Source organism: Canis lupus, chromosome 5 (assembly GCF_048164855.1).
Source record: "Canis lupus baileyi chromosome 5, mCanLup2.hap1, whole genome shotgun sequence".
Taxonomy (NCBI): domain Eukaryota; kingdom Metazoa; phylum Chordata; class Mammalia; order Carnivora; family Canidae; genus Canis; species Canis lupus.
Window position 1 is genome coordinate 3256599 of NC_132842.1, and position 15018 is coordinate 3271616.

At 38.7% G+C, this 15018-nt stretch overlaps 1 long non-coding RNA gene across 16 annotated transcripts in view; it reads left to right on the forward strand.

Moving 5' to 3' along the window:
* Window positions 1–15018, forward strand: part of LOC140633163 (uncharacterized) — a 241411-nt gene that overhangs the window by 19290 nt on the left and 207103 nt on the right. For all 16 annotated transcript variants that reach the window (XR_012030770.1, XR_012030772.1, XR_012030769.1 and 13 more), the window contains exon 3: window positions 12518–12626. This is a non-coding gene — a long non-coding RNA (uncharacterized lncRNA). The remainder of the gene's footprint in view (window positions 1–12517; window positions 12627–15018) is intronic.

Genomic DNA, 15018 nt, shown 5'->3' on the forward strand with positions numbered 1-15018 from the left:
TAAGTAGCTGATCTCTTACTGGTTTTATGTACAATTTGCAGCATTGATTGTGTTTATTTTTCTTACATCTAAGTTTTTCTTACGTCTGAATTACATATTTCTTTGCATTTACCATGATTTCTCAGTGAAAGTTCATGATTTCCCAAGTCCTTTATCCACCCTTTCTCTCTTTCCTCTTACCTCCACCCCCTGGGCCTAATTATGAAACAACTTCAAATAAATACAAATTTTTAAACAAAAAAACATTCTGCTTCCTGTGAACAATTGACTAGTTTTTTTTCCTCTTTTCTCTTCAAGAGTTCTAATTCACTTGGAGTGCTGTGTAGTTGGCTAGGCCTGAGATTTCTGGGAGCTGTAATTGTGTCTCATTAATTCTTACAGTAATGGAGGGTAACTATAAGGAACATGCAATTAGTGGTTTGGTCAATGAACAGAGCAGTTAATCAGCAGACAAAGGATGGGGCTCAGAGCCCATTAGGCTGGAAGGAAGTGTTAGTGCGGTCCCAGGCTCCCGGAATGCACTTGGACATGCCTGCCCATTGGACAGCCTCAGAGCACTATGTTTGTCTTTTTGCTAAACTAGCTCTTTTTTTTTTTTTTAATTGGTGTGGTATGTGTTTATTCAAACACTTGAGAGATTCCCAAGTATCCTGCTATAGTACACCATGCATTTTTCTCACCTCATGTTAACTGGCATGTTTTTTTTTTCCCTCCCATTGCACAAATAAATGCCAAATACACAACAAAAAAGCAAAAACAAGCCCCAAACCGACCAACCAGCCCTCAACAATAAAAAAGAAAGAAAAAAAGCACAATACTGCTTTAGTGAAGCATATTAGAGATAAAGTTCCTTAGCTGACCCCTCTGTCATCAGAAAATAAATGAATGCAGAGACCAGTAATGTTTAAATAAGCCTTTGTGTTGTCACTCAGTCATAGCCTCCATATTCATCTCTATAAAGTGGACCTTTATACTTTTGAATGGAGGTGCTTTAAATACATGTAAATATATGCAGATAAGCATATGAATCTTAAAATGTTGCAGGCCTTATAGCTACAAGTAACCTGAATTGTGTGTTTTCTGTGAGAAAGTCTTGTCAAACTATTCTAAGGCTTCGAATACAAAAGTTAGTAACCTAGCAGAATAGGATTATTTTCTCTGAGCAACGTGGACCATAGCACCCTTGCCTAGAAAAACCATATGAAGGTTAGAGATGGAATTCTATGAAATTCTGTAAATGTGAAGTGATGATTATATAAGAAAATGGATTTATCAATAATACATTGCCCTGGGGTAATTCTGAACTCAAGCAAACAGTTCTTCAAATAGAATGACATCTCTACTCCTAAGTAAAGCATACATTTGGAATAAAGAAGGAATGATTACATTTGCTTTTTAAAAATGAAACTAACTTAATAATTAACCTATTTCTTGAGTCAAGTGCAGGCCTGAAAATAAAGGTAGGGTTTTCTTCTTTCTCCAAACATGTCTGCTGTTTTATCTTCCAGGGATTTACATTGGAAATGAAGAAATGTTCAAAAAATGAATTCTCTTAGGTATTATATTAGAGATTCAGCTATTTTTGAATAATTAGCTTCATTTGTTAAATATTTGAAATATTTTCTACTCTGAGGTAAAGAGTAGCATAGTGGAAGATGAGAGTTACAAATGACATGCATTTTTCAGAAGAATCCTTATCAATTAATAAGAAACAGTAGGCCCATTCCATCTCCTATTTCTCTTACTTAGAGTTTCTTTTCTAAAGAGATATTATTTTTTATTCAAAGCATCAGAGAATTTCCTATTTCCTTGAGTGACATGCTGTGCGTTGTTTCAGAAATGGGAAGGCTGTGGCGGCAGGAGGGAAGGAAGGCAGCACTCATCTCAGCTCTGTGTTTAGCTGACTCTGAGCAGCTGGCTAGCTGTGGACAGCCAACAGTTACCTTCTGAGACTCAGTTTCCTCATCTGTAAAATGAGGATTTCTAATCTAGGTGATCTCCAAGGGTCCTTTTAACTGTGCTCTTTTTGACTGTTTTTCGGACAGTGAAGCAATTTCAAATGTTATTTGTGACTTGCAATTTAAACATAGGATTTACAAGCCATGGAAAGCGAGATTGCTGTGGGCTGTGGCATTGTTAAAGGCTGATATTAATTGTGAAAGGGCTTTCTCTCTGATCACTTTTTCCTCTCTTGTCCTGATTTGCTTAATTGCTGACAGTCTACCTTATTTCCTAGTGAATAAGACTCCTTCATCTTCTGGAGATTGTTTTAATTACCTTGGTCTTTTAGATAGCATATTGCCTGCCGGCTTGCATCTGCCAGGGGTCTCTGCCGGGCTAGTTTTTCATGCAGTGTTTTCATGCATCGGGAACAAGTTGACTTCAGACTGTCTCTAAGACTGATAGGATTTTGTTGTTGTTGCTGTGCATTGCTTTATAAAGCAATCTGATTATGGGATACACCTTAGAAACAAAAATGTGTTTAGTTTCTCATCAGACTGGTTTGGTTTCATCTCACCGCCTTGCCCCATTCAGGAATAGAGTTGTTCTTATACAGGGTGGCTGTACCACCTCCTGGCTGGAATTTCTGGTTATGTTCAGCCCTATGGTCAACTTTATCCTTTTGGTTCTCAGGTCTTAATATGAGCCCTCCTCTTCCTCCAATGTGAATTTGGAATAAAGAAGGAATAATAAAGAAGCCTTTAATAACCTTTCACTTTCTTAGGGATCTTTTCTTCTTTTTAATTATACAAGGCAAGAAAGTCTTTCCATTTTTTTCTGCAAAGATTTTCTTCAGGTTTAGTATAACCTTTAAAGAACACCTGAGGAGCACCTGGGTGGCTCAGTTTGTTGAGCAGTCTCCTCTTGGTTTCAGCTGGGCTCATGATCTCAGGTGGTAGGACCAAGCTCTGCATGGGGCTTGGGATTCTCTCTCTCCCTCTCCCTCTACCCCTCCTCATGCTGCCCCCACCCAGGGCTTGCCTACTCTCTCTCTCACATAAAACACAAATAAATCTTAAAGAATACCTGAAAAATCAATAAATGTTAAATATATTTATTATTGATTTACAGCTCAGTCAGAAACTCTCATGCCAACATGGGCCAAGCAGATAAGGTGGGGGTAGAGTACAGCCCTCAAGAGTACTGGCCTCTGCTCCAGAGGGTGGCCTGTACTAGGTCCAGCCAATTATTGTCATATAGGAAGGTGGCCTAGTATTTCCAGAGCTTATGATTTTTAAGCAGAATTTAGAACTATAGATATTATGTGAACTCTCCTAATTTTTAAATTCTAGCTCATAAAAATCTATACACTGATCTGGCCAAATAAATTACATCTATGTCCAGATCAGTCATTGAGCTGCCAGTTTATCTCAGCACAAGGCACTAGCAGGGCCTTGGACTATTATTTTGTTAAGGAGTGGATGGGGGAGCTGAGTTATCTAGTTATTCCCTGTCCTTCAAGATTCAAATGCTCAAGGTGCATTTAGATCTGTTTTACTGGGGATCCCTGGGTGGCTCAGTGGTTTGGCGCCAGCCTTTGACCCAGGGTGTGATCCTGGGGAGGCGGGATCGAGTCCCGCGTCGGTCTCCCTGCGTGGAGCCTGCTTTTCCCTCTGCCTGTGTCTCTGCCTCTCTGTGTCTGTGTCTATCATGAATAAATAAAAATAAAATAAGAGTCTAGATCTGTTTTACTGATTAAATAAATCAATTTGGTTGAATCTTGTGAAGAAATTTGAATACTTCCCTGGAAGGAACATGCTTTTTCATGTATTTTGGTGGAACTTCTCTTTTACTGTGAATACCCTATCATGGATACCTGACTTCATGTTAAATACTGGGGCAGATGATTTTAGAGAGCTCCCAACTGACACCCAGCAACTTAATTTTCCAAGAATTTATTAAATGACTGTTATACATTAAGCACTGTCTAGGTTGTGGTTATGTTATTCAGTTTCATAGGTGCTTGCAATGGACTGAGTGTGTCCTCTCCACTCCCCATTTATAATGTTGAAATTGTAACTTCCAATAAGATGGTATTACGAGCGGGAGACTTTGGGTGGTGATTCACCCGCATGAGGGGGATTAATGACCTTATGAAAGGAAACCTAGACAGCCCTCTTTGTACCATGAAAATACAAGGAAGAAGTCAGCAATTTATAACATGGAGGGGCGCTCTCACCAGAACCAGACCGTACTGGAATCCTGATCTCGGACAGCCAGCCTCCAGGACTATGAGAAGTACATTTAAATTGTTCCTAAGCCACCCAGTCTATGGTACTTTGTAATAGTAGTCTAAGCTGACTAAAACTAAATTATTTAGGTTCTAGTACCTTAGCAGCCTATGTAAGCAAACCAGAACCAGCGGCCTATGTAAGGAAACCAAAACCCAGCCACTTGGAATTTGCCTCCTCAGCTGTTACCTAACCTAGTCAAGTTCCTTGTTATGCAAATAAGGAAAGCAACCCTGCATCAGCCAATTCATGTTTGCCTGGCATAACTTTTGTTCATGCTAACCTTGGGCTATAAAACTGTAGCTTCGTATTGTTCTTCACAGCTCTTTTGTTTTGTTGATTGGATGATTTCTAATTCACGGAATTGCTTAAAAAAAAAAAAGCCATCTAAATCCAAAAATTAAGTTTCTGTGGTATTTTCTAACACTCTTTTGAAATGACTTTTTAAAAAAGATTTTATTTATTTGAGAGAGAGTGGAGGGGGGTGAGGAGCAGAGGCAGAAGGAGAAGCAGGATCTCCACTGAGCAGGGAGCCCAATGAAGGGCTTGATCCCAGGACCCTGGGATTGTGACTGGCCGAAGGCAGAACCACCCAGGTACCCCTGAAATGAATTTGAGTAGCTTTCTTTTAGAGGTCTAAACATCACTGATCAAAATCTTCTGTGACATTGCAAGTCCTAGAGAAAATAAGACATGCACATATCATTTTTTATTACCTAATAAAACTTAAAGGAACTCTGGTTATATTAAGATCCTTCTGTCATGAGATTTTGGGTAGGGAGAGGAGGCAGAAATTGAGTTCTGACATTATTTCTCAGAAAGGTCATTCATTAAGTTTACTCTTTCTATGATATTCCCAATAAACTGATTTGGAAGTTATCAAATGGAAATGGATTATTATCTTAGAGAAGATGCCTTTATGACCAATGTGATAATCAGAATGCTGCTTAGATTGCCAAAGAGGGCAGAGGGTGAGTTATAGCAGAAACACCTGAAGAAGGACAGTTACAGATTAGAGCACTCATTCTGGGCTGGTAGTTCATACTAGTGGTATGCCAGATGCTCCCTCACACTGGAGTGGAGCACAGCATTCTCAGCAAGAATTGATTAAAGAAGAGTGCTATTGAAGGATATACTGTGTAGTTTTAATTTGTGTAGAAAGAAAACATGAAATCTGGAGCTTTGCAACGGGTCCCAAGAAGTAGAATTTTGGAGTTAATTTAACTGTAGGGGAAGAAAGGAACAGAAGATTTTGGAAACATGGGTCTGCCAGGTGAAATTCAGTCCTAGGGCAAGATATGTCAAGGTTTCCCCTGACATTTCCTCTTATCTGCTGCCAATGGCACGTTTGTTTCAGATTGGGATGTTGGTGGTGGAGGGTTCCATATTCATGTGCAGTGTGGGGCTTGTGAGAGCTGGATCTGCAACTCTACTGTCAGGAGAAGGTTGCTATAACTTGTGCCAATTATCCTCAAAACCAGCCTAGATCCAGCTTTCTTCCTTCTTCTGCCCTACCATGCCTCTTTTCCACTTCCCTTGCTTGTCCTAAAATCTTTTAGGCCCCAGGCCCACAGCATCATAGTACTGATTAATACCAGAAATTCATAAAAACATTTTTTTAGTTTCTTGTGGGAGGAGTTTTTGTTTTGTTTTGAAAGTGTAAACTAAATGGGAAGAGATCTTCAATTTTTAGATTAGTAGAATTGGGATTTGCTTATTTCTTTAATTCTGAGGAGCTGGATAAGACAACAGTGTGCAAAATCAAGTAACATGCAAAGATGGTGAAGCTGTTCTTTAACTATGCCAGGATTTACGGCCAATAAGGCACTTAAATGTCAGATATTTTTTCACCTTTAATCCTCATTCTACCTTGTGATGTTCTCATGTCTTATGTAGAAACCAAGACTTGTCACAGAATATTAAGAATTAGGTTGCAAGTTCAACATCTCCTTGACTCCATGGTGCATTTTGTTAACCCTCCCTGCAAAAGTGTCTGGTCTGTGATCTCAAAGTTTATCTAGACTGACTTTCAAGGAGTGCATGATAGACAATTACCCTCAGAATAACAAAGCCACTTTCTATTTTAGAACACCTATTATTAAAGAAATTGAAGCTTTTGTTAGATACTCATTTGCACAGGTCAGAATAAGTGTAGAGAATTCCCTCAGTGTATTCTCTCAGGGAGGTCTTTCTCCCTAAAGGTCTTGAAGAGCAGAAAAAATGGAAGGCAGGATTTATGTTTCATTTGGACAAGTGGTCACATACTGTGTATGATTGTGCAGTTGGATTGCCAAGGGCCTCCTGCCACTTCCAAAATAATTCTGTCACCATGATGACACATTATTAGTCATTTTCACAATTAGAAATTCATCCCTTTGAGTTAAATTAATCTCTAGAACTCCCTTGAAGGTCTACAAGTGGTAGAAGTCTCGCTAAAATAACATATTAAAACTTTAGCCTGAATGATTTGATATTAGCAAATTCTTGAAATAACAGGAAAAAGACAAATATATAAAAAGTGTTAAACAGTGATTAAATAGTAAAAAAAAAAGTAAAATTGTAAATAGTAAAATTTGTAAATAGTTAAAATTGTAAATAGTTTAACGCTAGAAAATGAATGAAAACATGGGATGGGATTTGGGAAAAGAGGGAGAAGCAGAAGCAAGGTGTGAACATGGTGGTAAGCTGATAGAGTACAGGACATTGAAAGGGGCAGGGAGGTGAAGAAAGGGAGGGTGAGACAGCTATGACCTGCTACAGAGGTTAAATTCAGCTAGATGCCCTCTCTGTTATCACAGCAGAAATAAGGCAGAAATATGCCCATGATCTCTTACAGGCACTTTTGGTTTCATTGTCTTAAGGCACATAGAGCTTTACTTTATTTAAACTTACACATTTCAGACAAAGGTGATCACAAACTTAAAGAAATGAGAGAAAGAAAGAAATGTGATACTAAAAGCAGAGAAACAAAAATTCTAAACTTCTTTCTTTGTAAAACATGAAAGTTTTTTGGATTTACCAAAAAAACCCAATTCTGGAAAAATCAACTACAATGGGTCATTCAATGTGAAGTTTATGTGTACCTCCAGCAGATGGTCATCTAGCTTCCTGGATTTCCTGTATATACTGTTTAAATTGAAAATGGTGGAAAGAGTAAATTATGTGACAGTGAAAACTTCCTTACCATTTTAGAGCTAGTATAGAAACAGGCCAAATAATAAATGTATAAAAGGCACATGTCCCTGAGAAGAGCCAAAGCAACTATGAAGGGACCCATAAGAGGAAGGTTTAGAAAGAACATGGATACAGACTTGTGGGATCATGTAAACCTGATCTTTGGAAGATGTGTCACGATAGCCGTAGGCATGTAGTGGTTAAAGGAACATGATTGATTAAAATGGAGAGAGGTTTTCCTACACACAGTGTAGGCTCTGGTCCAATCTTAACCCATTGGGATTGGAAATGATGTTGACTTTCCAGGGAGCCATGTACCTGAACTAGTTTTAGATGGATTTCTGGGGATGTGGAGGCAGTGGCACCACAACCTTCTCCCATGTCCTTTTCAGGAGCAAACTTTTCTTCTGAAATACTTTCTATTAAAGACTTCCAGAAAGTGAGCTTAAATGGTGGGAAGAGGAGTCAGTGAGAGCTAACTCTAAATTATTAATCCAGGATGCACATCAGAATGGGCCCAAAGCCCTTCAGATCCATCCTCTCATTCCCTAAGCCTTTAGTTGGCTGCTAGTTTGGAGAGGAGAGAGTGAGCGAGAAAGATTGGGTCTGCCTATCAGACACAGCCAAGACAGAACAACTCCAGGCACTATAGGGTCAAGGCAGAATTATATACGTGCTGATTCTGGTCTTTCCAACGTAATCCACATTTAGAATACAACTGTATGCACCTATATTGTTGGATTTGTTCCCAACCAAGATGTAAGGGGCCATAGAAGTGAGCAATTCAAGATTTGCTTTGTGATTGAATCCCACACTGAAGGGAGATTAAATTCAGTTATCTTAAGTTTGGACCAGGCAACAAAATGTTGCCCCAACCTTTTAAAAGGCAAGGCCAAAGGGGCCGGTGTCTGTATAGGGTATCATTTCCAGATGATTGAGTGTATAGGGTATAGGATCCTCTCTCTTTAGTTTGCCTTCTTTCTGAGGTTCAATGAGCAGCTGCTGGTGGAAATATGCATCTGGTACTAAATGGCACAGCTGCGTGCATTTCACCAGGCTTCAGGGTTTATAAATTTGTGGTAGAACTTTGGAGAATTTCAGGGACTGCCACCCTTATAGAATAGGGAAGGAAAATTGATATAGCTCTGCATGCCTACTATTCATTTTAATGAGTAGCTCTGAGAGACAAGCAGGCTGCTAAACCACTTATTTTTCAGTTAATACCAGAACTGACTAGAAATACATTCAGAAGGAAAACACAGTAATTAATTTGTCACTGAAACCTGAGGGGTCCGGCTCCACTTATAAGTGATAATGAATGTTTTGCATGTAATTAGCAAGAATAATTAGCACATTCCTGGTAACAAATAGACTGACTGGTACTCTGCAAACAAAATTAATTGTTGTGCTAACGGAGGCAATTGTGTCTCTTTATTGTCTGACAATGTCCCTTATTTCACTAATACCTACTTTAGACCTCTGTGGCTTTGTGCAGATAGGAAGGGGAATCTATAAAATTGTCCCTCTTCCATCTGCTTCTCAGAAATTTCGGCACCACCAGGAGATTTGTTTGTCAAAACTTGTTAAACAATTTGTAATCTTTAACATGTGTTTTACTGTATTAATGGATGAACCCATCAAATCAACTTACTGGTTAAACCAGGAAAGCTACTCAAATCAATCAAATGCTGACATTTTTAAACTCTGGAGCTTTTATTCTATTTTTTTTTTTTTTTTTTACCTTCCCTTCCAGTTTCCAATGTTTCCAATGAAAACATTGAACTAGAAATGAGAGGGGGGAAAATTTCCAGTTAAACTTTCCTGTTGCATCCTGAGATGACTTTTGCCACCTTAGAGTGGGTCTGTATTGCAGGTCTGCTTGTGTTTGCAGCCTGCAATTGTGCTGCTAAAAAGAAACACAGGGAATTCATCTTATGGTCCTGGAAACCATCCTAAACAACATTTAAAATTAACACACACAGTAGGCTTCTTCCTTCCTAACTTTAAAACACAGTTTTTGAACTTCTAAGGCTTACAATATGGGAAATAATTTCAATAATCAAATATTCTAGTAATTCTTGGAATATTGGAATATTTGCAGAAGCTGAGAACCCTGTGGCATACCCTCTAATAGGACTGCATCCCTGTGGGTGCTCTCCACAGCATAGGCATAATAAATGATCATATCAATTGAACAGAAATTGAATTTAGGTGCTGGTGGGTACAGTGACAATTATTTTCCTATGACTCTCCTAATAAGAACCTGAGTTTTTGAACTTTTACCTTTGGGAAGTGAAACCAATATTTTATAAAAAATGAGTTCCTACTATAAGTAAATTTGACAAGGGATTCTCAGATAATGGTGCACTTAAAATTCTTGGTTTATTCCTACTTACATTGCAACTTATTTCACATTGTCCTAAAATTAGTTCTATATTTATCAGGTAGTAAACCGCTTGATGGAAGAGGCTACGTCAAATTATCCTCATATTTCCAACACCCAGCAAAGTGCCCTTTGAGGAATGTTTTGTTTTAATGAACAATCATGGAGAAAGGATTAGAGCCAATCATTTCCAGCTGATTGAGTATAGATGTAAAAGGACAGTTATTTTCTCATGGCCATCCTATTAGGAACCTGAGTTTTTAAGCTCTTACTTTTGGAAGGTGAAACAAATATTTTGTGTAAATTTCCTTTGATAAATTGACCACCAGCTTTAAACAGAATACATTTATAGCTAATTATTTGGCCTTTAAGCTTTCCTCTTATGTGAAAGCATGCTATGAATTTTGCAGTTAGGTTGTGATCACTTCTTACACTGATGTTATACTGATATATGCCCAGAATTTCCATTAATCTGGTTGAAATGATCACATGCAGTTTTGGCAAAAATAGATAGTGATGCATTATGTTCTTCATCAGTCAGTCAGGAGAAGGAAGACTACTCTAAAAGGGAGAAAGTTGCATAAGCCAAAATTTTAACAAGTGGAAAGATAAACTAAGATCTACTTTTTGTTGGAGATAAACTGGTTTGTCTTTTAACTGGGTCCTTAAATTCAAGATTAGAAGCTGGATTTGCATTTCCTGTCCCTTTTACATTCTCATTTGTAATTAATAAGGATTAATTAGGAAGGTGGCATTGACTAAATTCTTAACGCAAATTTAGAGATTTTATTAGGCTAAAAAAATTACATTGCAGGCAGCCCGGTTGGCTCAGCAGTTTAGTGCTGCCTTCAGCCCAGGGCCTGATCCTGGAGACCCGGGATAGAGTCCCACGTCAGGCTCCCTGCATGGAGCCTGCTTCTCCCTCTGCCTGTGTCTCTGCACACCACTACCCACCCCCCCGCCCCGCCCGCCCCATGAATAAATAAAAAATTACTTTGAATTGTTTTACATTGTTTAGCATTCAGGAAGGATGCGTGAATCAAGAGAGCTTTCTTTTTCCTGGGTATAACCTCCAGTAGGGTTTCCACTGGGTGTTCAGAAAAAGAAAACAAATATTAGATTTTTTTGGGGTACAAGCAGTAGGAGTTATAAGTATTTTGTATACATGTGATGATATACTAGAACTCAGCATTTTCATGGTGTTAGGTAAAATCATAAGTTTGCAAATGTTTCCAGCTTGTCTTGTACTAACTCCAGGTTTGGACTTTTTCTTTCTTCCTCTTCTTTAGCCATTCTTGTCAGTTCTGTGTCCTGTGCTGTGGTAGAAGACAGTGAGAGTCAGGAGCCATCATGGGGTGAGAGGATCATTTCTGGCTGACAGGATGTTGCTGGGCAGCTAGGATGTTTTTCAGCTGTGATTTTTGCATAAGTACAGCAAGAATCCTTTCCACATGCTCAATGGAAATGGAAAAGTGTATTTTATGAGTAATAAGATGCTATGGAATTTGGTCAGTTGAGAAGAGTGTAATCTGGGGTGTGTGGGCCAGCCTGTCAGAATTCTGAAACATCTTTAAGTCAGGAGTTCCTGGCAGTATACTCCATCCTTGGTTTGCATGGTGTTTTGTTTTTCACTTATATTCAGACTAACTGAAAGAACATAGTGGATGCATAGTAGAAGGAAATTAGGTGTAGAGGTTAAAGAAATCAGGACGAGAACATACTCTTAACATGCATTGAAATAAAGGACATATGTCTGTTCTGCTCTGGAAATCTACTGATACTAATGAATGGTCTTTTCAGTCTCAGGAATTAGGCCTAAGAAGTTAGAAACAATAGCTGACTTAAATGTGAAACAAAGAAGCAGCTCTTTTAATATTAAAATCCCTATTAAAATTCTTCAAGCAAAATTTTAGGTCACTTTCAGGAAGAGCTTTTTTTAATTGCTTACACCTGACTGATTCCTCAAGCACACAGGGCATCCTTCATTCTTTCCATCCAAATGTATATACAGATAGAGCTTTTCAGTATGCGGAGTCCACACTGTAGTATAATGGAGCAAATGTCCATAATCATGAATCCCTCCCTCGTTGCCCTCCTACAACCCTCTGGACCCTTTCTTCCCCAAGCCTGGTACTTAACTTACTTACTAGGACTTAACTTACTTGAACTTAACTTACTAGTTTGATTTTCTCTGAACCAGAGCAATGTACTCATGGAGTGATTTTTAAGGTTGAGTAACTGTGTCTGCAGGTGTTTGACATTTAAACCTTGAAGCTGAAACAGGAGTCTGGTCTCTCTGTATCCATTCATGATGAATGTCCTTGAAATATTCCAGTTAAATCTTTAGCTGCAGTCAGTTTGCACTTCAACTGTGGACATCATTAGGAAATGGAAAAAAGGAGTCTTTCTTCATTTATAATTGGGAGGGCAGCCAGTTCTGGAAACAAGAAGCTTTCTTCTGAGTTGGCATAGTCTGACTCCCCCTACCCTTCCCGCGCCCTCCCGCAGGTCAGAGTAAAAACTGGTGAACCCAGGAGAGGTTAAGTTGTCCATATGTTGACTAATATTTGGCAACCAAATGTTTTAAACCATCTATATACTGTTAGAGTATATAAACTCTAGCAGAGCAGATCTGTGTGAAGCTTCATAACATTCCAAAGGAGTAAAATCTCCTTGACTCTTGGACTACCAATGTCATTGCACTAATGGACGATTCTATCAATTGCAGGAAATAACCTAAATAATTTTTGAGCAAGATTGAAACAAATATTACAATAGTCACAAGGCTGATTCTGAGGAGTGGTTGGTCATTTCCTTCACTTCTTCTACTAGGACGGGTGAGTCCCCCTGTTTAAGTTGATTAACTATTCAATTTGATAACTTTCCAATAAATCGTAATGTTTTTTACTGATATATTAATTCTCATCTATGGGAGGAACACTTTGTTGCCTCAAGGCTATCCTATATATTCTATAGGTGTTTGGGACATGTATGGGCCACCACCACATTCATGTATGTCAAACATGAGGCTTTTTCTGGAATGCACTACTCATTCAGTGTGACTTGACTGGCCCCTTATGGAAAGGGTGGGGACAAACTGAAAGGAATAACTGAAATCACACCAAAACAAATTTAGAAGAAAAATAGTGTAGAGTTTCATGGCATCAGCCCTAAGCTTGAGAATCCCAGTGTCTCACCCCAAAGGGGGTCTTTCTGATCTCATTAATTTCACAAGTGAGTTTGAGCTCATTGACTACACACTTAGCCTGCATACATTAGATAGACACCGCTTTGAACTTTAAAGCACTTTTCAAAGTTTCTTCTTTTACTATTACTTTACAGTCATGTCCTAGGAATAGTAATGTGCACATCCACAACTAACACTTGCTCAGCACTTTGTAGCTTACTCTAGCACCTGGTGAGGACTTCCACATCGACAATTTTCCCCACTCGTCTGCCCATCTTCAGAGCAGGCCAGGCCAGGGAGCAATAATCAGCACAAGGTAGATGATAAATGTATATTTCCATTTGATCTTCATAATAGCACTGAGATAAATAGATCCAGAGAGAGGGGATGCATTCCTCATGGCCCTAGTAGAGAATGACAGAGCCAGAACTCAAACCCACACGTTCTGACCTCCAGTGCAAGCTCATTTCATGCCACCATTACTGATGAGGAACTGTCATTAATAGTTTAAATAGTGGTAAGGCATACAGGATGTTCTGGAAAGCCCCTAGTCTTATATTCCTCTTTTGTCAACCATCCTCATTGACTGTACAGTGAAATCATATGAGGTACCTAACTGAGGTCTACCAAGTGCCATGTTCTGGAGCAAGTATTTTCTACATATGGACTTGTTAGTTCTTGCAACAGCTTGGAGGTACATACAATCATTATCCTCTTGTTACTGTTGAAGAGACAGAGGCACAGAAGGGTGGAGTAACTTGCCCAGCTTTCAGCCGGAATGGGATCTCAAGCTATCTGTCTCTAGACCTGTGCCCTTAAGTGAAGAGACCTCATGCTTTCATCTACTACAGTGCAATGTGGTGCTGACTTCTATAGTATGATGCCTCGCTAAGCCCATTCTTACCAGGAAACTAATGCCTGAGGTTGAGGCCTTCTGAGGGGATCCTGAGTTAGAAGCTCATATTAGGATGTGTCCTCCCACACTCACCCTTATCCAGCACCCCACCTTTTAGTGCACAAATCCATTCTCTCTCCTTTGAGGAAGGTACATAGAGGAATCAACTTTTCTAGTCCTGGAGAGGGAGACCAGATTCCCTTCTGCTTTCTACATCCAGTTGAAACAACATCATACCACTTTCTCTCTCGCAGGCCTGCTTTCTGCATTTTGGCCAGTCTTTAATCTTCCCTGGATCTTTATTCATGTCTTCATATTTCTTTTAAGATATGGACACAAAAATGGACACAGTAGCTTTCATAGACAATTAACTAAAAACTAATTAGAGCTCTGGGTCTATTTTCCAGCATTTGCATATCATTCCTCTATTACTGCATCCCAGCTCCAAGCTAGCTATTGAGTAGCAGCACTGGCTGGTGTTCAATGTGTGAACTTTCTAACTCCCTGGGTCTTGCCAGTCTTGTTAGGGTGGCCTTATTGAAGGAATTTTTTTAACCTCAAGATATGATGACTTACATTAAACTCTTGGACTTCATTCTGGTTTTCACGAGCCATTAATAAATTTTTAAATTTATTAATTCAATATAAACCCCCTTTCATTAAAAGAAAGACTTTTGATAAACGATTATAATCCCATATACACTTTATAAATTATGTTATTTTGTGTAGAAACCTAAAACAAATTGCTAAGACTACACATTCTTGAGCTAACTGACTCATTGGATCACAAACACACAGATATATACACAAATATCTGAGAAAGGGTTTCTTCACAAGTCCATGGTAAGTTATAGCATGATCATATGCAACTTTGTGCTCTACTATGCTACCAAGGGAAGTGGTGAAAAGTACAACTATTTTAGACTCATGACTGAGTTGGGAAAATACTGGAAAAGGCAGAATCACTACATATTGGCATAAAGACAAACAGATAATTCAGAAAGTTGTGGTATGTTCTACAAGTGTTGGATTCTTTGTGCCAAAAATTTCCTATTCAAATTTAATAGTATTCAATGGATTACACAGAAATATGTTTTTTATTTTATAGCTATAATTTGACCATAAGTCTAATATAATAATGTAATAC